Source organism: Pseudophryne corroboree, chromosome 12 (genome assembly GCF_028390025.1).
Source record: "Pseudophryne corroboree isolate aPseCor3 chromosome 12, aPseCor3.hap2, whole genome shotgun sequence".
Classification (NCBI taxonomy): domain Eukaryota; kingdom Metazoa; phylum Chordata; class Amphibia; order Anura; family Myobatrachidae; genus Pseudophryne; species Pseudophryne corroboree.
Genome location: NC_086455.1, coordinates 16,987,962 through 17,014,963, shown reverse-complemented (window position 1 = coordinate 17,014,963; position 27,002 = coordinate 16,987,962). Strand labels below are relative to the sequence as shown.

At 45.0% G+C, this 27,002-nt stretch overlaps 1 protein-coding gene and 1 long non-coding RNA gene across 7 annotated transcripts in view; one reads left to right on the top strand and one right to left on the bottom strand.

The window, feature by feature from the left end:
- LOC134980331 (uncharacterized) overlaps positions 1 to 20,323 on the top strand; it is a 34,950-nt gene extending 14,627 nt beyond the window's left edge. Inside the window, exon 2 of the long non-coding RNA XR_010190378.1 lies at positions 20,210 to 20,323. This is a non-coding gene — a long non-coding RNA (uncharacterized LOC134980331). The remainder of the gene's footprint in view (positions 1 to 20,209) is intronic.
- The window catches only part of ARHGEF11 (Rho guanine nucleotide exchange factor 11), a 210,601-nt gene that overhangs the window by 147,921 nt on the left and 35,678 nt on the right, over positions 1 to 27,002 (bottom strand). The gene's annotated exons all lie outside the window — the stretch shown is intronic.

Below are 27,002 nucleotides of genomic sequence, written 5' to 3'. Positions count from 1 at the left end.
TTTGAATAAGTAGCTGTAGTTTTGCAAGGGTTAACTAGTCTTGGGCCACAAATTTGACCCCTGAAATCAGCAGAAGGTGGTCACTTACATATCACCCACTTGTATTTTGTTTGGCCCAACGCTGTTTTGGGCATGAAATACACTGGCAAAGTGGGCACACACACCATATTTTACCATTTTGAATAAGTAGCTGTAGTTTTGCAAGGATTAACCAGTCTTGGGCCACAAATCTGACACCTGAAATCAACAGAGGGTGGTCACTTACATGTGACGCAGTTGTATTTTGCTTGGCCCAACGCTGTTTTGGGCATGAAATATACTGGCAAAGTGGGCACACACACCATATTTTGCCATTTTGAATAAGTAGCTGTAGTTTAGCAAGGGTTAACTAGTCTTGGGCCACAAATTTGACCCCCAAAAACAACAGAGGGTGGTCACTTATATATGACGCAGTTGTATTTTGCCTGGCCCAACGCTGTTTTGAGCATGAAATATACTGGCAAAGTGGGCACACACCATATTTTGCCATTTTGAATAAGTAGCTGTAGTTTAGCAAGGGTTAACTAGTCTTGGGCCACAAATTTGACCCCCAAAAACAACAGAGGGTGGTCACTTACATATGACGCAGTTGTATTTTGCTTGGCCCAACGCTGTTTTGGGCATGAAATACACTGGCAAAGTGGGCACACACACCATATTTTACCATTTTGAATAAGTAGCTGTAGTTTTTCAAGGGTTAACCAGTCTTGGGCCACAAATCTGACACCTGAAATCAACAGAGGGTGGTCACTTACATATGACGCAGTTGTATTTTGCTTGGCCCAACGCTGTTTTGGGCATGAAATACACTGGCAAAGTGGGCACACACACCATATTTTGCCATTTTGAATAAGTAGCTGTAGTTTAGCAAGGGTTAACTAGTCTTGGGCCACAAATTTGACCCCCAAAAACAACAGATAGTGGTCACTTACATATGACGCAGTTGTATTTTGCCTGGCCCAACGCTGTTTTGGGCATGAAATACACTGGCAAAGTGGGCACACACACCATATTTTACCATTTTGAATAAGTAGCTGTAGTTTTGCAAAGGTTAACCAGTCTTGGGCCACAAATCTGACACCTGAAATCAACAGAGGGTGGTCACTTACATATGACGCAGTTGTATTTTGCTTGGCCCAACGCTGTTTTGGGCATGAAATACAGTACACTGGCAAAGTGGGCACACACACCATATTTTACCATTTTGAATAAGTAGCTGTAGTTTTGCAAGGGTTAACAGGTCTTGGGCCACAAATTTGACCCCCAAAAACAACAGAGGGTGGTCACTTACATATGACGCAGTTGTATTTTGCCTGGCCCAACGCTGTTTTGGGCATGAAATACACTGGCAAAGTGGGCACACACACCATATTTTACCATTTTGAATAAGTAGCTGTAGTTTTGCAAGGGTTAACCAGTCTTGGGCCACAAATCTGACACCTGAAATCAACAGAGGGTGGTCACTTACATATGACGCAGTTGTATTTTGCTTGGCCCAACGCTGTTTTGGGCATGAAATACAGTACACTGGCAAAGTGGGCACACACACCATATCTTACCATTTTGAATAAGTAGCTGTAGTTTTGCAAGGGTTAACCAGTCTTGGGCCACACATTTGACCCGCAAAAACAATAGAGGGTGGTCACTTGCATGTGACCCACTTGTATTTTTCCTGGCTCAACGCTGTTTTGGGCATGAAATACACTGGCAAAGTGGGCACACACACCATGATTTGCTATTTTGAATAAGTAGCTGTAGTTTTGCAAGGGTTAACCAGTCTTGGGCCACAAATTTGACAACTGAAATCAACAGAGGGTGGTCACTTACATATGACCCACTTGTATTTTGCTTGGCCCAACGCTGTTTTGGGCATGAAATACACTGGCAAAGTGGGCACAGACACCATTTTATAAATTGCCATTTTGAATAAGTAGCTGTAGTTTTGCAAGGGTTAACTAGTCTTGGGCCACAAATTTGACCCCTGAAATCAACAGAGGGTGGTCACTTACATATGACCCACTTGTATTTTGCTTGGCCCAACGCTGTTTTGGGCATACAATACACTGGCAAAGTGGGCACACACACCATATTTTGCCATTTTGAATAAGCAGCTGTAGTTTTGCAAGGGTTAACTAGTCTTGGGCCACAAATTTGACCCCTGAAATCAGCAGAGGGTGGTCACTTACATATCACCCACTTGTATTTTGTTTGGCCCAACGCTGTTTCGGGCATGAAATACACTGGCAAAGTGGGCACACACACCATATTTTACCATTTTGAATAAGTAGCTGTAGTTTTGCAAGGGTTAACCAGTCTTGGGCCACAAATCTGACACCTGAAATCAACAGAGGGTGGTCACTTACATGTGTCGCAGTTGTATTTTGCTTGGCCCAACGCTCTTTTGGGCATGAAATATACTGGCAAAGTGGGCACACACACCATATTTTGCCATTTTGAATAAGTAGCTGTAGTTTAGCAAGGGTTAACTAGTCTTGGGCCACAAATTTGACCCCCAAAAACAACAGAGGGTGGTCACTTATATATGACGCAGTTGTATTTTGCCTGGCCCAACGCTGTTTTGAGCATGAAATATACTGGCAAAGTGGGCACACACCATATTTTGCCATTTTGAATAAGTAGCTGTAGTTTAGCAAGGGTTAACTAGTCTTGGGCCACAAATTTGACCCCCAAAAACAACAGAGGGTGGTCACTTACATATGACGCAGTTGTATTTTGCTTGGCCCAACGCTGTTTTGGGCATGAAATACACTGGCAAAGTGGGCACACACACCATATTTTGCCATTTTCAATAAGTAGCTGTAGTTTTGCAAGGGTTAACTAGTCTTGGGCCACAAATTTGACACCTGAAATCAACAAAGGGTGATCAGTTACATATGACCCACTTGTATTTTGCTTGGCCCAACGCTGTTTTGGGCATGAAATACACTGGCAAAGTGGGCACACACACCATATTTTGCCATTTTGAATAAGTAGCTGTAGTTTAGCAAGGGTTAACTAGTCTTGGGCCACAAATTTGACCCCCAAAAACAACAGAGGGTGGTCACTTACATATGACGCAGTTGTATTTTGCTTGGCCCAACGCTGTTTTGGGCATGAAATACACTGGCAAAGCGGGCACACACACCATATTTTGCCATTTTGAATAAGTAGCTGTAGTTTAGCAAGGGTTAACTAGTCTTGGGCCACAAATTTGACCCCCAAAAACAACAGAGGGTGGTCACTTACATATGACGCAGTTGTATTTTGCCTGGCCCAACGCTGTTTTGGCCACGAAATACACTGGCAAAGTGGGCACACACACCATATTTTACCATTTTGAATAAGTAGCTGTAGTTTTGCAAGGGTTAACCAGTCTTGGGCCACAAATTTGACACCTGAAATCAACAGAGGGTGGTCACTTACATATGACCCACTTGTATTTTGCTTGGCCCAACGCTGTTTTGGGCATGAAATACACTGGCAAAGTGGGCACACACACCATATTTTACCATTTTGAATAAGTAGCTGTAGTTTTGCAAGGATTAACCAGTCTTGGGCCACAAATCTGACACCTGAAATCAACAGAGGGTGGTCACTTACATGTGACGCAGTTGTATTTTGCTTGGCCCAACGCTGTTTTGGGCATGAAATATACTGGCAAAGTGGGCACACACACCATATTTTGCCATTTTGAATAAGTAGCTGTAGTTTAGCAAGGGTTAACTAGTCTTGGGCCACAAATTTGACCCCCAAAAACAACAGAGGGTGGTCACTTATATATGACGCAGTTGTATTTTGCCTGGCCCAACGCTGTTTTGAGCATGAAATATACTGGCAAAGTGGGCACACACCATATTTTGCCATTTTGAATAAGTAGCTGTAGTTTAGCAAGGGTTAACTAGTCTTGGGCCACAAATTTGACCCCCAAAAACAACAGAGGGTGGTCACTTACATATGACGCAGTTGTATTTTGCTTGGCCCAACGCTGTTTTGGGCATGAAATACACTGGCAAAGTGGGCACACACACCATATTTTACCATTTTGAATAAGTAGCTGTAGTTTTTCAAGGGTTAACCAGTCTTGGGCCACAAATCTGACACCTGAAATCAACAGAGGGTGGTCACTTACATATGACGCAGTTGTATTTTGCTTGGCCCAACGCTGTTTTGGGCATGAAATACACTGGCAAAGTGGGCACACACACCATATTTTGCCATTTTGAATAAGTAGCTGTAGTTTAGCAAGGGTTAACTAGTCTTGGGCCACAAATTTGACCCCCAAAAACAACAGAGGGTGGTCACTTACATATGACGCAGTTGTATTTTGCCTGGCCCAACGCTGTTTTGGGCATGAAATACACTGGCAAAGTGGGCACACACACCATATTTTACCATTTTGAATAAGTAGCTGTAGTTTTGCAAGGGTTAACCAGTCTTGGGCCACAAATCTGACACCTGAAATCAACAGAGGGTGGTCACTTACATATGACGCAGTTGTATTTTGCTTGGCCCAACGCTGTTTTGGGCATGAAATACAGTACACTGGCAAAGTGGGCACACACACCATATTTTACCATTTTGAATAAGTAGCTGTAGTTTTGCAAGGGTTAACCAGTCTTGGGCCACACATTTGCCCCGCAAAAACAACAGAGGGTGGTCACTTGCATGTGATCCACTTGTATTTTTCCTGGCTCAACGCTGTTTTGGGCATGAAATACACTGGCAAAGTGGGCACACACACCATGATTTGCTATTTTGAATAAGTAGCTGTAGTTTTGCAAGGGTTAACCAGTCTTGGGCCACAAATTTGACAACTGAAATCAACAGAGGGTGGTCACTTACATATGACCCACTTGTATTTTGCTTGGCCCAACGCTGTTTTGGGCATGAAATACACTGGCAAAGTGGGCACAGACACCATTTTATAAATTGCCATTTTGAATAAGTAGCTGTAGTTTTGCAAGGGTTAACTAGTCTTGGGCCACAAATTTTACCCCTGAAATCAACAGAGGGTGGTCACTTACATATGACCCACTTGTATTTTGCTTGGCCCAACGCTGTTTTGGGCATACAATACACTGGCAAAGTGGGCACACACACCATATTTTGCCATTTTGAATAAGTAGCTGTAGTTTTGCAAGGGTTAACTAGTCTTGGGCCACAAATTTTACCCCTGAAATCAACAGAGAGTGGTCACTTGCATGTGACCCACTTGTATTTTGCCTGGCCCAATGCTGTTTTGGGCATGAAATACACTGGCAAAGTGGGCACACACACCATATTTTGCCATTTTGAATAAGTAGCTGTAGTTTTGCAAGGGTTAACTAGTCTTGGGCCACAAATTTGACCCCTGAAATCAGCAGAGGGTGGTCACTTACATATCACCCACTTGTATTTTGTTTGGCCCAACGCTGTTTTGGGCATGAAATACACTGGCAAAGTGGGCACACACACCATATTTTGCCATTTTGAATAAGTAGCTGTAGTTTTGCAAGGGTTAACTAGTCTTGGGCCACAAATTTGACACCTGAAATCAATAGAGGGTGGTCACTTACATATCACTCATTTGTATTTTGTTTGGCCCAACGCTGTTTTGGGCATGAAATACACTGGCAAAGTGGGCACACACCATATTTTGCTATTTTGAATAAGTAGCTGTAGTTTTGCAAGGGTTAAATAGTTTTGGGCCACAAATTTTACCCCTGAAATCAACAGAGGGTGGTCACTTACATATCACCCACTTGTATTTTGCTTGACCCAATGCTGTTTTGGGCATGAAATACACTGGCAAAGTGGGCATAAACACCATTTTATAAATTGCTATTTTGAATAAGTAGCTGTGGTTTTGCAAGGGTTAACTAGTCTTGGGCCACAAATTTGACACATGAAATCAGCAGAGGGTGGTCACTTACATATCACCCACTTGTATTTTGTTTGGCCCAACGCTGTTTTGGGCATGAAATACACTGGCAAAGTGGGCACACACAGCATATTTTGCCATTTTGAATAAGTAGCTGTAGTTTTGCAAGGGTTAACTAGTCTTGGGCCACAAATTTGACCCCTGAAATCAGCAGAGGGTGGTCACTTACATATCACCCACTTGTATTTTGTTTGGCCCAACGCTGTTTTGGGCATGAAATACACTGGCAAAATGGGCACACACACCATATTTTGCCATTTTGAATAAGTAGCTGTAGTTTTGCAAGGGTTAACTAGTCTTGGGCCACAAATTTGACCCCTGAAATCAGCAGAGGGTGGTCACTTACATATCACCCACTTGTATTTTGTTTGGCCCAATGCTGTTTTGGGCATGAAATACACTGGCAAAGTGGGCATAAACACCATTTTATAAATTGCTATTTTAAATAAGTAGCTGTGGTTTTGCAAGGGTTAACTAGTCTTGGGCCACAAATTTGACACATGAAATCAGCAGAGGGTGGTCACTTACATATCACCCACTTGTATTTTGTTTGGCCCAACGCTGTTTTGGGCATGAAATACACTGGCAAAGTGGGCACACACAGCATATTTTGCCATTTTGAATAAGTAGCTGTAGTTTTGCAAGGGTTAACTAGTCTTGGGCCACAAATTTGACCCCTGAAATCAGCAGAGGGTGGTCACTTACATATCACCCACTTGTATTTTGTTTGGCCCAACGCTGTTTTGGGCATGAAATACACTGGCAAAATGGGCACACACACCATATTTTGCCATTTTGAATAAGTAGCTGTAGTTTTGCAAGGGTTAACTAGTCTTGGGCCACAAATTTTACCCCTGAAATCAACAGAGGGTGGTCACTTACATATCACCCACTTGTATTTTGCTTGGCCCAATGCTGTTTTGGGCATGAAATACACTGGCAAAGTGGGCATAAACACCATTTTATAAATTGCTATTTTGAATAAGTAGCTGTAGTTTTGCAAGGGTTAACTAGTCTTGGGCCACAAATTTTACCCCTGAAATCAACAGAGAGTGGTCACTTGCATGTGACCCACTTGTATTTTGCCTGGCCCAATGCTGTTTTGGGCATGAAATACACTGGCAAAGTGGGCACACACACCATATTTTGCCATTTTGAATAAGTAGCTGTAGTTTTGCAAGGGTTAACTAGTCTTGGGCCACAAATTTGACCCCTGAAATCAGCAGAGGGTGGTCACTTACATATCACCCACTTGTATTTTGTTTGGCCCAACGCTGTTTTGGGCATGAAATACACTGGCAAAGTGGGCACACACACCATATTTTACCATTTTGAATAAGTAGCTGTAGTTTTGCAAGGGTTAACTAGTCTTGGGCCACAAATTTGACCCCTGAAATCAGCAGAGGGTGGTCACTTACATATCACCCACTTGTATTTTGTTTGGCCCAACGCTGTTTTGGGCATGAAATACACTGGCAAAATGGGCACACACAGCATATTTTACCATTTTGAATAAGTAGCTGTAGTTTTGCAAGGGTTAACTAGTCTTGGGCCACAAATTTTACCCCTGAAATCAACAGAGGGTGGTCACTTACATATCACCCACTTGTATTTTGCTTGGCCCAATGCGGTTTTGGGCATGAAATACACTGGCAAAGTGGGCATAAACACCATTTTATAAATTGCTATTTTGAATAAGTAGCTGTAGTTTTGCAAGGGTTAACTAGTCTTGGGCCACAAATTTGACACCTGAAATCAACAGAGGGTGGTCACTTGCATGTGACCCACTTGTATTTTGCCTGGCCCAACGCTGTTTTGGGCATGAAATACACTGGCAAAGTGGGCACACACAGCATATTTTGCCATTTTGAATAAGTAGCTGTAGTTTTGCAAGGGTTAATTAGTCTTGGGCCACAAATTTGACCCCTGAAATCAGCAGAGGGTGGTCACTTACATATCACCCACTTGTATTTTGCTTGGCCCAATGCGGTTTTGGGCATGAAATACACTGGCAAAGTGGGCATAAACACCATTTTATAAATTGCTATTTTGAATAAGTAGCTGTGGTTTTGCAAGGGTTAACTAGTCTTGGGCCACAAATTTGACACCTGGAATCAGGAGCCTATCAATACAGTCTCTGCGTATAAAGCTTTTCTTAAATTCTGCAATGTAGTCTCTGCGGGCCTAGGGGGTAATTCAGACTGCATCATTGCAGCAGCAGCGATCGCAGTCTGAATTACTTTGTGGAGTGCGCAATCCGGGAGCCCAGTGAGATTCTATCAGCATCTCAGGGCTTCGATCGCCTCTGCCTGATTGACAGGCAGAGGCGGTCATGTGGTGGGAAGGGGCATGCCACCGGCTTTAGAACCACGGTCCGGACAACGGAGGCCTGTCTGGACCGTTGGGGGGTGGCCCGAGGCAGCTGCGTGGTGTTACACACAGACTCTGCGAGCCGGGATGTGGCGAGTAGCGGACTGCCAGCGTGCAGGAGCTTCGTTTGCAGGGAGTTACTCATCAGGTACAAAATCATCGACACCGTGCAATGGTTTTGTACCTGTGCGAGGGGGATGGGGGGGGCTAGGGCCAGTCATGCAGGGCGGACCAGCCCTGTGCTGGGCATCCACCCGCATGTCAGAGTACATGATTGTAGATGTGCTACATTTAGCACATCTGTGATTAGATCTTGTCTGGGGACTGTTTCCTCAGACATTCAGTGAATGATGCTGCCCTGTGGCAAATTCGCGCATGCACCTACGCAGTGGCGGAACAAGACCATGGTGGGCCGAGGTGCAACAAAATGCGTTGCCCCAGCCCACCCAAGATCCAAAACGTGTGTCAAAAAATAGGGCATGGTCTCATTGAAAAGGGGTGTGGGCACACAATAGTACCACCAATTCAAATTATGCCACACAGTAGTGCAACCTCATTACATTACACTGATTTACATTACATTACACTGAACAGTAGTACTCCTTATATACATTACGCTACACAGTACTGCTCCTGAAACACGTTATGCCACACAGTATTGCTTCTTATACGCATTACGCCACATAGTAGAGCTCCTTCTACACGTTACGCCACACAGTAGTGCTCCTGAAACACGTTATGCCACACAGTACTGCTTCTTATACGCATTACGCCACATAGTAGAGCTCCTTCTACACGTTACGCCACACAGTAGTGCTCCTGAAACACGTTATGCCACACAGTACTGCTTCTTATACGCATTACGCCACATAGTAGAGCTCCTTCTACACGTTACGCCACACAGTAGTTCTTATACACATTACAACACACAGTAGTGCCTCTTATACATGTTACGCCACACAGTAGTATCTTAATATACGTTATACCACACAGTAGTATCTTAATATACGTTATACCACACAGTAGTGCTCCTGATACACGTTACTCCACCCAGTACTGTTCCTTATACATGTTACGCAACACAGTAGAGCTCCTTATACACGTTACAACACACTGTAATGGTCCTTATACACTTTACGCCACACAATAGTGCTCCTTATACACGTTACGCCACACAGTGGTGCTTCTTATAGACGTTACACCACACAGTAATACCCCTTATACAGGTTAAGCCACACAGTAGAGCTCCTTATACACATTACGCCACACAGTAGAGCTTCTTTTACACATAACGCCAATATAGTAGGCACTACGGTAAAGTTTTAGGGTTAGGCTGCTGGGGGGGGAGGGGTGAGGCACTGGGGTGGTGGCTAGGGTTAGGCTGTGGGGAGGGGTAAAGGTTAAGGTTAGCTACTAGGGAAAGGTTTAGGGATTAGGGATAATGGGGAAAATACTCACCAGAACACTGCTGAGACATCGCCAATGCAATGTGATCCAGAAAAAGGCACTGCTGTCACCGGTATAAAGTACGAAACTGCTATATCACAAGGGACTGTTTGTTGACAGTTCTTTATGTCGACATAATGAATATCAATATGATAACTGTCGGCCAATTGTATCCAACTCCCACAAAAACTCAGAAGACTTCTCACTGTATAAAAATGGGTCAATTCCTTTGTACAAGGATACACAAGGCCCATGGAGACAGATGTCCACACTATGCATCATGCAGCCAGCAGCAGCACATGCACCCTGGGTGACAACACATGACCCTGTGCCTGGCTGCCTTAGTGGGGTCACTCTATGCTGTGCTGTATGTTATATGTCACTGCACAGTCACCATTACTATTTGCAGAGAGACCACCACCTCCCAATCTCCGCCCCCTCAATGTAGGCTCCGCCTCTTCGAGGTCCGCGATTCTGAGTTTGCAGGATGAAATGTACAATTAGAAAAATGTATAATAAAATAAAAATAAATAAACACACAGCTGCCTTACCGCCTTTACAAGGAATGCTGCTGCACTAACTCTACAGTTTAGCCGCATGGTCACGTGATGCTCCGGCTCCGGTAGCAAAAAGAAACAGCTGGGCTGCCCGTGAATGAGAGGGGAAGATGGCCCCTTCTCCTTCTCCAGACTCCTCCACTGCATCCTCCTCCCCCTCTGGCCAGACTGCAGCTCAGCCTCATTCTGTTAAGGGGAAGCGGCGGCTTGCAGCGCGCCGGCAGGTGGCATGTAATGAGTCAGTCTCACTCATTGTAGTGCCTCCGGCTGTGGGCCCCTTCATCGTGGAGGGGCCCTGCCGGTTGCACCGCTGCAAGTTCCACCCCTGAACCTACGATAATAGCCCACCAGACCAAAGAATATCCTGAGTTGCGACATACATTTTAGCTTAGGCCATGTGAAGACTGCTTCCACCTTGCCAGGTTGAGGTTTAACTTACCCTTGGCATACAATATACCCCAGATACTTTGCCTCCACAGATATGATGGCACACTTCTCCAGGTTAGCTGTGAACCCTTGTGCCTGTAGAGACTGTAACACTGCATCCAACTTTGGAAGGTGCGACTGGAACAAACCCACTGTGGTAGAGAAGGCTGTTGTTGCTTTGGCAGCTTCCATCAGAGGAATTTGCCAGTACCCCTTCAGTAGATCTAGCGTAGTTAGATACAGGCTTATTGCTAAGTTCATAAACCCGGGGCATAGGATAGGAATCAAACCGAGGAACTTTATTTAACTTTCTGAAGTCATTACAGAATCTCAAAGCTCCAAAAAGCTTGGGCTCTAAAAAAAAATGGGATTATTCCATTCACTGTTTGACTACTCTGTGACCCCCAAGCGCCGCATCACTTCCAGTTCCCGTTTTACTGCTGCCTGTTGGGCCTCAGATATACAATATTGCCTTTGTTTTATCACCCCCCTGGGTGGAGTAACATTGTCATGCTGTATGATTTGAGTTTTCCCCAGGAGGGCAGAGAACACAACCTGGTACTGTGCTACTAAGTTTACCACTTCTTGTTTCTGGCTAGGACTCAGTTACTTCAGTAGGCACCTGACATTCTGGGGTTTTCATGGCCACTAAAGAGGGATGACTGGCACTTTCCAAGGCTTCAACAAATTCACATGGTAGACTTTTACCTCTTTCCTTCTACCTTCCTGCCGTACCTAGACACAAGTATCAGTACCTTGTTGCCCCTATTGAGAGTCCGGTTGACAGCAGTAACGCCATGACTGCGTTTTTGATCCTGTTGAGCTCTTGCCATATGCTTGGTCAGAAGTGGCGCAATTTGCCTTAGACAGCCATATAATTGGGACACAAACTGAACGATGTTAGGCTCTTGGGACGGGATCAGTACTAAATCCCGCAGGATGGGATCCCGGCGGTCGAAATACTGACGCCGGAATTTCGACCACACAATCCCGACAGGGGTGGCGAGCAGAACGCAGCCCATTGTGGGCTCGCTTTGCTCGCCACGCTGCAGGCACGGTGCTTTGCTATGCTCAGCACACTTTTATATTCTCCCTCTATGGGTGTCGTGGACACCCACGGAGGCAGAATATGTCGGGGATTGTGCCGGTCGGGGTTCCGGCGTCAGTATTTCAACCGCCGGGATTCCGTCCGGCGGGATCTTAACCGCATCCCCTTGGGACAATTGCTGCTCCCACCCATCTTTTAATAGATCTAGTATCCCTCTGCGTTGTCTACCATAGAGGAGTTTGAAGGGTCTAAACCCCATACAGTCTCTATATAAAGTCTCTATATAAATAAAGGATAATAATAATAATAATAATAATAATAAAAAAAGAGGCTTGGGGTACCTCTCAAACTGCCAACATTAGCTAAGGTAAGAGTAGGTCCTAATCTCGCTTCTCCTGTGACACTGCCCTTTTCATCATCTGCATAAGGGTTCTGTTAAAGCATTCAACCAAGCCGTCTGTCTGCGGGTGGTAAACCGAAATGGTAATTCTATCCACCTTTAACAGGCGACACAGGTATTTCATTAATTTAGACACAAAAGGGGTACCTTAGTCGGTCAGGACCTCTATTGGTATTCCTAGACGGGTATACAGCATCAAGAACTCCAGGACAATAGTGCTAGATTTCATGTTACATAGTGGTATGGCCTCCGGGTACCCGGTGGAGTAGTCCACCGTCACCAATATATACTGATGCCCATGATCCGATTTTTCTACTGGCCCTATCAGATCTATAAAAATTGGCTGAATAGGCATGGAAATTATAGTCAGGAAAACCAAGGTCGCCCTAAATTCTGTCTGGGGTGCATTCTTTTAGTACACTGGGCATTCCTGACAATATTCTTTTACTGCAGCATGAATGCCTGGCCAGGAGAAACATAGCTGGAGAGTTTTCCTCTCCCCTAAATGGCCACCCCATAAATGCATGTGAGCCGCCCTCAGTACCAGCTGCTCGTGTTTTCGGGGAATCAGCAACTGGTCTACCCTTTTACCTTGCAAATAAGTTACAAGGTAAAAAAAAAATGTTTTTCACATAAAGTAAGGTACACCTTCAGGTGGTAAAGCAGAGTTTACCTTACCATTTACCACTACCACATTTTAAAAAGTATTAGACAAGTTGCCATCGTTATGTTGATCTCGCCTAAAGTCCTGCAAAGACACTCTTTCGCAAATGGGGGACTAATGTGTCTCAATCTCACTGGCAAGAGAGGGGTTTACAGTCATACAACCTTGGCTTCCAGTAGATCTTGGCCCCTGCGACAGCTTAACCTTTGTCTGTCTGCCAATGTCATGCCAGGTAACAAACTCCTGCAACAGTGGGAAGTCCTGGCCCAGGATTAGTGGATAAAGAGGTTTGGAAGCTACTGTGACTACCATTTTTACTGGTCTTACTTTAATCACCACCGGCAGGTGCACTCATGGGCATTCTTCTATGTCACCAAGTATACATAGCATCTTTACCAGAAGCACAACCTGGCCAGACCCGGGAAGAACCAGGTTAGCAGAGATGATAGATAATTCATTGCCAGTATCAACCAAGGCCCAGATATCCCAGCCTTCAATCTGTACCATCAGATGAAATGGTAGTTTCAGCTGGGGAAATAATTCCAGGCGCCATACTGAATACAGGTTGTACTGTTTTCCCTGAGCTGCAATCCACTAGCTCACCCTGCTTTAGGAAGTACCGCTGTGCATGACTGGGCTCTCTGCACTCAAAACATATGACTGGAGACGGGCTGTTTGGTTTAACAATGGGGATCTGGGTATTGGGCTTATGTACTGGCTGTAACCCTTGCTTGGCTTTATTAAAATTTCCCAGGGTCAGGTACCTCTCAATCACCACTGCTAGCTCCTCAATTGTCTGGGGTCAGCCTGCAAAGGCCCAGTGTTTTACACCACGGTCTGATACCCGTATAGCCTGGTCTAGAGCCATCACTTCCACTACCCACTGAGAAGAGTTTTTATCTGTAACCAGGTTTTACTCAGTTTGGCCAATTATGCCAGTTTGACCACTGGAGGCTCAGATGGGTTCAGCTGCAACTCATAATATTCTTGGGCTTTGCTGGGACCCGTCACCCCAATCCTGCTGAGTATAGCTTCCTTCAAGCAAGGATAAGAGCTGACTTCAGACAACTTTAACGCAACATAGACTCTCTATGACTCCCCTGTGCGATAAGGAGCTAATCTAACCCTTGATTTCTGGTATCAAATATGTCGCCCAAGACTAGTTAACCCTTGCAAAACTACAGCTACATATTCAAAATGGTAAATCATAATATGGTGGTTGTGCCTACTTTCCCAGCGTAATTCATTCACAAATCAATGTTGGGCCAAGCAGAATACAAGTGGGTGATATGTAAGTGACCACATTCTGTTGATTGCAGGTCTCACAATTGTGTCCCAAGACTAGTTAACTCTTGCAAAACTATAGCTACTTATTCAAAATGGTAAAATATGGTGTGTGGGCACACTTTGCCAGTGTATTTCATGCCCAAAACAGCGTTGGGCCAAGCAAAATACAAGTGGGTCATATGTAAGTGACTACGCTTTGTTGATTTCAGGTGTCAAATTTGTGGCCCAAGACTAATTAACCCTTGCAAAACTACAGCTACTTATTCAAAATGGCAATTTATAAAATGGTGTTTGTGCCCACTTTGCCAGTGTACTTCATGCCCAAAACCGCATTGGGCCAAGCAAAATACAAGTGGGTCATATGTAACTGACCACCCTCTGTTGATTTCAGGTGTCAAATTTGTGGCCCAAGACTGGTTAACCCTTGCAAAACTACAGCTACTTATTCAAAATGGAAAATATGGTGTGTGTGCCCACTATGCCAGTGTATTTCATGCCCAAAACAGCGTTGGGCCAGGCAAAATACAAGTGGGTCACATGCAAGTGACCACTCTCTGTTGATTTCAGGGGTCAAATTTGTGGCCCAAGACTAATTAACCCTTGCAAAACTACAGCTACTTATTCAAAATGGCAATTTATAAAATGGTGTTTGTGCCCACTTTGCCAGTGTATTTCATGCCCAAAACCGCATTGGGCCAAGCAAAATACAAGTGGGTCATATGTAACTGACCACCCTCTGTTGATTTCAGGTGTCAAATTTGTGGCCCAAGACTGGTTAACCCTTGCAAAACTACAGCTACTTATTCAAAATGGAAAATATGGTGTGTGTGCCCACTATGCCAGTGTATTTCATGCCCAAAACAGCGTTGGGCCAGGCAAAATACAAGTGGGTCACATGCAAGTGACCACTCTCTGTTGATTTCAGGGGTCAAATTTGTGGCCCAAGACTGGTTAACCCTTGCAAAACTACAGCTACTTATTCAAAATGGAAAATAGGGTGTGTGTGCCCGCTTTGCCAGTGTATTTCATGCCCAAAACAGTGTTGGGCCAAACAAAATACAAGTGGGTCATATGTAACTGACCACCCTCTGTTGATTTCAGGTGTCAAATTTGTGGCCCAAGACTGGTTAACCCTTGCAAAACTACAGCTACTTATTCAAAATGGAAAATATGGTGTGTGTGCCCACTATGCCAGTGTATTTCATGCCCAAAACAGCGTTGGGCCAGGCAAAATACAAGTGGGTCACATGCAAGTGACCACTCTCTGTTGATTTCAGGGGTCAAATTTGTGGCCCAAGACTAATTAACCCTTGCAAAACTACAGCTACTTATTCAAAATGGCAATTTATAAAATGGTGTTTGTGCCCACTTTGCCAGTGTATTTCATGCCCAAAACCGCATTGGGCCAAGCAAAATACAAGTGGGTCATATGTAAGTGACCACCCTCTGTTGATTTCAGGTGTCAAATTTGTGGCCCAAGACTGGTTAACCCTTGCAAAACTACAGCTACTTATTCAAAATGGAAAATATGGTGTGTGTGCCCACTATGCCAGTGTATTTCATGCCCAAAACAGCGTTGGGCCAGGCAAAATACAAGTGGGTCACATGCAAGTGACCACTCTCTGTTGATTTCAGGGGTCAAATTTGTGGCCCAAGACTAATTAACCCTTGCAAAACTACAGCTACTTATTCAAAATGGCAATTTATAAAATGGTGTTTGTGCCCACTTTGCCAGTGTATTTCATGCCCAAAACCGCATTGGGCCAAGCAAAATACAAGTGGGTCATATGTAACTGACCACCCTCTGTTGATTTCAGGTGTCAAATTTGTGGCCCAAGACTGGTTAACCCTTGCAAAACTACAGCTACTTATTCAAAATGGAAAATATGGTGTGTGTGCCCACTATGCCAGTGTATTTCATGCCCAAAACAGCGTTGGGCCAGGCAAAATACAAGTGGGTCACATGCAAGTGACCACTCTCTGTTGATTTCAGGGGTCAAATTTGTGGCCCAAGACTGGTTAACCCTTGCAAAACTACAGCTACTTATTCAAAATGGAAAATAGGGTGTGTGTGCCCGCTTTGCCAGTGTATTTCATGCCCAAAACAGTGTTGGGCCAAACAAAATACAAGTGGGTCATATGTAACTGACCACCCTCTGTTGATTTCAGGTGTCAAATTTGTGGCCCAAGACTGGTTAACCCTTGCAAAACTACAGCTACTTATTCAAAATGGAAAATATGGTGTGTGTGCCCACTATGCCAGTGTATTTCATGCCCAAAACAGCGTTGGGCCAGGCAAAATACAAGTGGGTCACATGCAAGTGACCACTCTCTGTTGATTTCAGGGGTCAAATTTGTGGCCCAAGACTAATTAACCCTTGCAAAACTACAGCTACTTATTCAAAATGGCAATTTATAAAATGGTGTTTGTGCCCACTTTGCCAGTGTATTTCATGCCCAAAACCGCATTGGGCCAAGCAAAATACAAGTGGGTCATATGTAACTGACCACCCTCTGTTGATTTCAGGTGTCAAATTTGTGGCCCAAGACTGATTAACCCTTGCAAAACTACAGCTACTTATTCAAAATGGAAAATATGGTGTGTGTGCCCACTATGCCAGTGTATTTCATGCCCAAAACAGCGTTGGGCCAGGCAAAATACAAGTGGGTCACATGCAAGTGACCACTCTCTGTTGATTTCAGGGGTCAAATTTGTGGCCCAAGACTAATTAACCCTTGCAAAACTACAGCTACTTATTCAAAATGGCAATTTATAAAATGGTGTTTGTGCCCACTTTGCCAGTGTATTTCATGCCCAAAACAGTGTTGGGCCAAACAAAATACAAGTGGGTCATATGTAACTGACCACCCTCTGTTGATTTCAGGTGTCAAATTTGTGGCCCAAGACTGGTTAACCCTTGCAAAACTACAGCTACTTATTCAAAATGGAAAATATGGTGTGTGTGCCCACTTTGCCAGTGTATTTCATGCCCAAAACAGCGTTGGGCCAGGCAAAATACAAGTGGGTCACATGCAAGTGACCACTCTCTGTTGATTTCAGGGGTCAAATTTGTGGCCCAAGATTAGTTAACCCTTGCAAAACTACAGCTACTTATTCAAAATAGCAAAACATGGTGTGTGTGCCCACTTTGCCAGTGTATTTCATGCCCAAAACAGCATTGGGCCAGGCAAAATACAAGTGGGTCACATGCAAGTGACCACTCTCTGTTGATTTCAGGGGTCAAATTTGTGGCCCAAGACTAGTTAACCCTTGCAAAACTACAGCTACTTATTCAAAATGGCAATTTATAAAATGGTGTTTGTGCCCACTTTGCCAGTGTATTTCATGCCAAAAACAGCGTTGGGCCAAGCAAAATACAAGTGGGTCATATGTAAGTGACCACCCTCTGTTGATTTCAGGGGTCAAATTTGTGGCCCAAGACTAGTTAACCCTTGCAAAACTACAGCTACTTATTCAAAATGGCAATTTATAAAATGGTGTCTGTGCCCACTTTGCCAGTGTATTTCATGCCAAAAACAGTGTTGGGCCAAGCAAAATACAAGTGGGTCATATGTAAGTGACCACCCTCTGTTGATTTCAGGTGTCAAATTTGTGGCCCAAGACTGGTTAACCCTTGCAAAACTACAGCTACTTATTCAAAATAGCAAATCATGGTGTGTGTGCCCACTTTGCCAGTGTATTTCATGCCCAAAACAGCGTTGGGCCAAGCAAAATACAAGTGGGTCATATGTAACTGACCACCCTTTGTTGATTTCAGGTGTCAAATTTGTGGCCCAAGACTAGTTAACCCTTGCAAAACTACAGCTACTTATTGAAAATGGCAAAATATGGTGTGTGTGCCCACTTTGCCAGTGTATTTCATGCCCAAAACAGCGTTGGGCCAAGCAAAATACAAGTGGGTCATATGTAACTGACCACCCTTTGTTGATTTCAGGTGTCAAATTTGTGGCCCAAGACTGGTTAACCCTTGCAAAACTACAGCTACTTATTCAAAATGGAAAATATGGTGTGTGTGCCCGCTTTGCCAGTGTATTTCATGCCCAAAACAGTGTTGGGCCAAACAAAATACAAGTGGGTCATATGTAACTGACCACCCTCTGTTGATTTCAGGTGTCAAATTTGTGGCCCAAGACTGGTTAACCCTTGCAAAACTACAGCTACTTATTCAAAATGGAAAATATGGTGTGTGTGCCCACTATGCCAGTGTATTTCATGCCCAAAACAGCGTTGGGCCAAGCAAAATACAAGTGGGTCATATGTAAGTGACTACGCTTTGTTGATTTCAGGTGTCAAATTTGTGGCCCAAGACTAATTAACCCTTGCAAAACTACAGCTACTTATTCAAAATGGCAATTTATAAAATGGTGTATGTGCCCACTTTGCCAGTGTATTTCATGCCCAAAACCGCATTGGGCCAAGCAAAATACAAGTGGGTCATATGTAACTGACCACCCTCTGTTGATTTCAGGTGTCAAATTTGTGGCCCAAGACTGGTTAACCCTTGCAAAACTACAGCTACTTATTCAAAATGGTAAAATATGGTGTGTGCCCACTTTGCCAGTATATTTCATGCTCAAAACAGCGTTGGGCCAGGCAAAATACAACTGCGTCATATGTAAGTGACCACCCTCTGTTGTTTATGGGGGTCAAATTTGTGGCCCAAGACTAGTTAACCCTTGCTAAACTACAGCTACTTATTCAAAATGGCAAAATATGGTGTGTGTGCCCACTTTGCCAGAGTATTTCATGCCCAAAACAGCGTTGGGCCAAGCAAAATACAACTGCGTCACATGTAAGTGACCACCCTCTGTTGATTTCAGCTGTCAGATTTGTGGCCCAAGACTGGTTAACCCTTGCAAAACTACAGCTACTTATTCAAAATGGTAAAATATGGTGTGTGTGCCCACTTTGCCAGTGTATTTCATGCCCAAAACAGCGTTGGGCCAGGCAAAATACAAGTGGGTCACATGCAAGTGACCACTCTCTGTTGATTTCAGGTGTCAAATTTGTGGCCCAAGACTAGTTAACCCTTGCAAAACTACAGCTACTTATTCAAAATGGCAAAATATGGTGTGTGTGCCCACTTTGCCAGTGTATTTCATGCCCAAAACAGTGTTGGGCCAGGCAAAATACAAGTGGGTCACATGCAAGGGACCCTACTCTGTTGATTTCAGGTGTCAAATTTGTGACAGAAGACTTATTAACCCTTGCGAAACTGAATGATCTGAATAAGAAGCTGGAGTTCGAATAAGAAGTGAATAAGAAGCTGGAGCTTGAATAAGAAGTGAATAAGAAGCTGGCCGAATAAGAAGCTAACTTCAGCCTCGTCAAATATATAGGAGATTTTCTCTGTTAAAATCCTAAACACATATGAAGCGCCACCATACTGGACCCCATGCACCATAATAAGCCTCCACAGTAATACCCCTGACACCATTTTATGCCCCCACAGTTATGCCCCTGTCACCATATTATGCCCCACACAGTAATACCCCTGACACCATATTATGCCCCCACAGTTATGCCCTGACACCATATTATGCCACACACAGTAATGCCTCTGACACCATATTATGCCCCCACATTAATGCCCTTGTCATCATATTATGCCCCACACAGTAATTATAACTGTCTCCTGTGAGGCGGCGGCCATTTTGGAAGAGACATTTTCAATACAGCGCTGTATCAGGCGTACGGACAGGACAGCCGCGGCGGGCGGATGGCGGCATTAGCAGCCTGGACCCTCCCTTCTCTGTCAGAGAGGCTGGGCCCGGGACTGTGGTACCCTCAGCAACCCCCTGACGGCAGCCCTGATCATGGGTATCACCCGCAACCGACTCGATACCTTTGAGTTAGACTTATACCTACCTCTCAGTGCCTCATGCCTCAGCTTTGTCAAATTGGGCATTAATGAAGCCTCAGATAGGACTGTGCACATGGGAAAGACTGGCGGTGCCACCTACAGTTAGCACTGAAACTAATGGAAACGACTTTGGGACGTTTGACTTAATGCAGTTTTGTTTTCCAAAGGTTGTGACAGTAAAGTCAATGACTCCAGAAAGAATCCATTCCTGATAGAAGAATGAAAGACTCGGTGGAACTGCACACAAGCCCAGCTGTGTCAATAAAGTTGTGCAGACAAGGCAGGGGTTAAAAATGTATGTTTGCCCAACACACAGGCATGCTAAGCAGGGTCTCACAGGACAATGTCACAAAGCGAGACCCTCCTGTCAGCGGCGATACCTAGGTAACCGGCTAACACCCATCACTCTGTCCTGTACAGGAATGAGGTTTGGATTCTCAACTCCTCCTTCCAGCATTGGTGGTCATTCCGAGTTGATCGCACGTAGCAACTTTTTGCTGCTCGTGCGATCAACTAGACGCCGCCTATGGGGGAGTGTATTTTAGCATAGCAGGACTACGATCGCTTGTGCAGCCCTCCTATGCTAAAAAAGTTTCCTGCAAAACCAAACCAGGGTCTGATCTACTTGCCCTGTGCGACGGATCCAGCGACGAAGGTCCTGGGATTGACGTCAGACATCTGCACTCCAAACGCCTGGACACGCCTGCGTTCGGATTTCCACGCCCAGAAAACGGTGAGTAGACGCCCCCGGAACACCTCCTCGCTGTCAATCTTCTTGCGATCGCGCTAGCGATCACTTTCTTCTTTGTTCTAGCCGCTGCCCAGTGACGACAACGAAGCGCGTGTACATTGCACCCGGCACGCATGCGCAGTTCCGACCCGTTCGCACCGCAGCGAAGAACCGATGCGTGCGAACGGGTCGGAATGACCCCCACTAGACACACAGGGTATAAGACAAGCCTGGTGTAGCACATAGCCCCTAATTAAATCCAAGTCAGCTCATTACCGTGTGGCAGACTTGCACAGAGAAATGGCAGCATGCACTAAGCAACTGCTGGGTTCTGATATGACAGGAAAAGCAAGATAGTGTGCGAACAATCCTAAATATGCAGAGGAGGGGGTTTCTGTAAAATATCCGTGACGGTCATTACTGAGAAAAATCTGCTTAAGGTAAAGTTCATCATAAACCAGGTAAGTACAATGCATCAATCGCAATCGACTGGTTGATTGCAGAACGCTTGGCTGTAGATCACCCCCTTCCGGGATTCCTCCGGACAAGTCTGGAGGATGCCTAATCCTGTATGGGTGGTGTTCGGGAATAGCACAGCAAGGTGGACCACAGCACCGGTCACACACTGGCATTAATGTCACTGGCACTGTGACTAGGCTCTCCCCTGCTCAAGCCCACCGGAGGCAGCTTCCTTCTGGCTACCGGTATGAAAAGTGACCAGAGTGCGAGAGTGGGGACAGTGCCTGCTGGCAATTGGAGAAGGTAAGTAAGACTTGAGAAGGTAAGTAAGACTTGAGGTGGGCTCTGTGACTGGCATATCACAGGGTGGGGGGACTACAAGGCTGGCATATTAAGAGGGTATGATAGGGGGCTCTGTGGCTTGCAGGAGCGAAGTCATTGGTGTTTCTGTCATGGGTGCAATGTGTGTGGTGCACATGGGCCGCTGGGTCAAAGGCGGGCCCACTCCACACCCATGTTACACTTACCTTTCCGGAGTCCCGTGTCGGACGCTGAAGCCAAAATGGCCGCAGCGCATGTGCAGTAGTGAAATTGGTCTCCGGAACATGGCAGGCGCCATGTTTTCCAGAGACATGCACAGTAGACTCCGGCACAATACTGGAGGCCACTGCTCTGTGGAGAGGAGTGGGCCCACCCGGAATCTGTACACGGAATCTTTCTTTCTCTCCAAGGTTTGATACATCTCTACCTATGAATGGTGGTGGGAAGGTGTGGTAGATCACGGTTAGTTTGGACACGTGACACCAGATCAGATCACAACCTACTGGAAGTCCAGGTGTTAATTCAGTGGTTACCCTATAAAGATACTTTTAGTAATGGTTGCATGATGGGGGAGGAGGAGTACGGCTATTGCTTTAATATTCTCCAGCCATTTGTGATGATTTGCACAATACCTAAACTCAGAGAAAACCCAATAAAAATACTGTGTCGTAGTTTCCACAACCGCATCGCTGTAAGCCCTGCACAGACCATAATTACAGAGGGGAAAGGGAGGCAGGCTTGTGTTCCGTGTACTCAGCATTGTGAAGGCTTATCCCGCTGCTAGGCTGCAGCCAGCTAAGCAACAGGCCAGAGCGGGGCCTCCGATCCTGGTGCCACTTCCTGTGTGCCGTAGCTACAGGACCAATCCAGCTCCCCTTATCTTCAAGAAGAGATGGTACTTCTGTGCAAAGTGTCTTTTCTTTCCCCCCTTTAGCATTTTACTGACTTATAATAATTATTTTGTTGTGCGACACCTTCGTCCTTTGGAACACACTGACCTGTGCTATACTTACCTGTACTGCCGACTACACCTCCTCTGCGCAATGTAATGATGTCATAGCATGACATCATGACGTCGGATGCTCAGGTGGGGCAGGCCAGCACAGGGAGCATTTGTTCAATGTTATGGTGGTGATATAGGGTTGCTAAAGACCTGATGTCCCCTTACTTGTGCACGTTAATCTAAAATAGAATATGTGAATTGAATTCAAAGTGATATCTAAAAATATTATATATACAGGTGGAGTATCCCTTATCCAGAATCCCACATTTTTGGGTCCCCTACGGAGATAATGACATATATATGTTACATAGACATAGGATAGAATATACACATATATGGGCGGGATGTACTAATGTACATCGCCGCCCTGCGCCACGATGCTGATCGCATATGTACTAACATATGCGATCAGCATTGCGGAGGACAGTTCTTCCGATAAGAGCTGTCCTCCGCGATGCGCAGCGGCAGCCTGACTTCCGGGATTCGGCCCCAGGAGTCAGTCTGCGCATGCGCGGGGTGACGGGGGCGGCCGCAGGGCATGCTGGGAGGGATCCGATCGGATCCCTCACACAGCGCCGCGGAGAGAAGCCCATAGGCTACCCCGCCGCGGCGCTGTCCTGCCGGCCGAGGGTTAGTACATTCGGAAAATGCGGTAAACAGGGAGTTTACCGCATTTTCCGCTTAGTACATCCCGCCCATATGTGTCATCATCTCAGTAGGGAAACCAAAAATGTGTGATTTTGAAATATAGATAGATAGATAGATAGATAGATAGATAGATAGATAGATAGATAGATAGATAGATAGATAGATAGATAGATAGATAGATAAAATGAAAGAGTCAGTGAATGTACTGTAGCGTTATTGGGTAGTAATGCGTGATGATGTTTTGGACTTTTAAATTATAGTCGCTTCGAGAACCTGATTCCGAAGTGGGAGAGAGAAAATAAAAAATGATAATAACTGTGCACCTAGACAGACCATGCTGCAATACAAGGGGTGCAAATGCATTTACTATTTTTGCATGCAGGGCTGTTGCTGCAAGTATCTCACAAATCATGGATTTACTTTTACACTGCAATTTATACCCCGTTTCCACTGTAGCACGGGTCGCAGCCGCGTCGCCTGACACGGCTGCGACCCGTGCTACAGCCCCCTTTCCCACAGCGCTCACCAACCCGGCATTTTGCCGGGTTGGTGACACTGCTAGTGATGCTTCAGGAGCGGCGCTGGGAGATCACATGATCTCCCAGCGCCGCCCTCCCCATACACTGTGAACGGGAGCCATGTCGCATCGACACGGCTCCCATTCACACTACACAGCTTACCGGGTTGAACATGTGTTCAACCCAGCAAGCTACCCGGGTAGGATTCCCGGACCACTTGATCCGGGAATTTGCAGGGGAACCCTTTTCCACTAGGGGAAAACACGGGTAAATGCGCGCCCCGCGCATTTACCCGCGTTTTAAAAGCTAGTGGAAAAGGGGTATGTCAGTTAAGCTAGGAAACGCCCCATCTGCCCCACCTACAGTGCAGCATAGTGTTACCAAGGTGCACAGTTACTCACTCTGAGCTAGGACACGCCCCTCTGACATCTAACTCTCTCTGCACATGTTACAACTGCCCCACCTACAGTGCAGCATGGTGTTACCAAGGTGCACAGTTACTTGCTCTGTTTCGCTTTGCTCCCAAGTCAGAATCGCACCTGCAGCAGAGACCGCCGGAACTGCACTGCATCTGAAAGCTTGGACCTTCTGTAAACCTTTGTAGAATCACGTTCTCTCATTCCCTGTAACCATGTGAAAGGTGAGAAGCACTCAGTCTGTGTTATCCATGGAAATATGTGCAAATGGGAGACTGCAGATGGGCTGTGCAAGTTCTACACCCCATAAATAGTAACTAGACACAGAACACAAGGAACAGCCGACAGATAACTGCTAACCTGCGTACAGGGAGCAGACTTCATGAACCACAACCCGGAGACCTAGAAAAACAGAGATGTTTTTGCTGACTTGGTCGGCCTTTGAAGTGGGCGAGTGCAGCACACAGTACAATATTCCTTCTCCCCAGGCAAGTCATTTTCCCCGCATGTATAAATCAGACAATAATGTTATCCCAGACAGGAATTTATTGCACCTGCGGAATTATAATGTGGACAAGTACAGACGTGGGACACTGCAGGACTAGAAAGCCGTGCAACAGCCGGAGTGTATTCTGATGCTACAACATGAGGGGAGGTCAAAATAATTATTGTATTATTACATTATTGTTCTTATATTGTTAGGTTATTATTATTACATTATCAATCTTATATTGTTAATTTATGATTATTATTACTACATTCTTCTTATATTGTTACATTATTATTATAATTATTATTATTACATTGTTCTTATATTGTTATATTCATTTTACATTGTTCTTATATTGTTATATTATTATTATTATTATTATTATTATATTGTTTGAGAAATTGCTAGGCGGAAAACAGACACTGGCTACCATCATGTGCGTCAATAGGCTCGTTTCACCTAATACTCAGTGGTGGTGTGGGGGGTTCAATTGTTTTATTAATAGGCAACTTATGGAGCAATTCAATTGTTTTGGTCACCCATTAATTAAAATCCCTCTTATCGTGCCTAAATAGACCAGGTTTATCTTTATAAAGCAGCTAAACTCGTCTTAAGCTCCAATTAGCAAGGCCAAACAGCAATCAGGGCACCCGTTTCACACGTTTCTGCTCGCCACCTCAAGAGGCTGCAAGCAGAAACGCGTGCGCCTGATGTGAGCTACAATTTAATTGAACCGTTGGGCGCCCATTACTTAGTGCAGCGCATTAAACAAATGAATTCCCCCAATGGGTGACATTCAGGAAAACTGATGCACAGGAAACAGGGTTTGTAACTATAACAACCAATCAAGTTTGACTCCTTGTTCTAGTAGTGAAATATTACTTAATGTTTCCAAGTAAACTGACACATAGCCCATCGGACACACAAATTACCATGGCAACCCCGGCCAGGATATCAGTAACCGTACAAATCTAATGATGAAAGTCTGAGAGATGAACTCATACATCTCACCAGAAGCAAAAAATCATAATAAAGTAGGGACAGAACACCTCACAGAACCCAGTTTACATGGAGGCTTGTTAATATTCATGAAAGTTGTAGTAATTTAGGGGGACATTTACTAAGCAGTGATAAGAGCTGAGAAGTGAGCCATCAACCAATCAGCAGCTCTGTATAATTTTATAGTATGCAAATTATAGATATTACTAAAATGCTGATTGGTCGCCATGGGCAACTTCTCCACTGGTTCACTTCTCCGCTCTTATCACTGCTTAGTAAATGTCCCCCTTTGTTTATTTGGGCTACGGTGCAGATTTGGTGCATCTCTCTGCTCCATCCATAGGAGGACTCCATTTATAGGGCCCGTTGCCTCATCTCATAAATATAGCTGAAACCATGGATAACTCTCTAGTGGTCTCCCCTCCATCTTCCCACTGGTGAGGGGGCTGCTGGGGGGCTTGGGGATTGCTGGGAGATGTAGTTCTGCAAGCTACTGCCTCTGGGTGGGGGCTGACAGTATATTAAGGGGGGTGGGGGGTCACACTATTATACTCACCGCTTCTGGAGGAGAAGACACCGATTCGGAAGGAGAGTAATTACAGACCAATTAAGCTAATTGGAAACTTCCAATTGTTTAATTAGTTCCCGAGGGCAAGGGGGCGGGAGTGCTGCCGGGAGACCCTGAGCAAATCCTAATTTTTCCAAAAATTAACGATTTTGAAATGACTGTGTCTCATTTTCAGTCCTCTAAGTGAATAGCAAAACCCTGCGGTTACGTGAAGAACCCTGTGCCGCGGGGTTTGCTGAAGTTCCAGAAACAGCGGCATGTGTGCACTGTTTTCTGGGCGTGCCATGGGCAGTGACCGCATCCTTGAATGCAACCTCACTGGCCACAGCTGTTTAAAACCGCCGGCAATCCTGAGAAGCGTAAGGGTTACTCAGACGGTCGCGCAGATGAACCGGTGCTGCAGATCACAGAAGCCGGCACTGTGCAGTCTAAATAAACAGCAATATTAGTTATAATCGCAGTACTGTAATCGTAAAATAGGGACATCTGGCAAACATTTGCTTTGTAACAGCCTCCCTCACCGCACCGTACACAGCACCGAATCAGGTAGCCAAGAATCAATTCAGCAGATAATCCTAATATGATCACATGGGGAAAAGCATCCTTCTATTAATAAGTATTACAGAACAACATCTCCAAGGATATCCGGACTATCCACTGAATCCACGGAAGCCTTCCCAGTTTTCGGTGTAATTTGTCCGCACACAAAGCTGTAGCACAACTCTTGTTTTCAGGCTTACACGAGAACATGCAAAAGGTCGAAGGTTAAGCAACGTTAGGGAGTAGGTAAGAAAGGAAGGTCGAATCG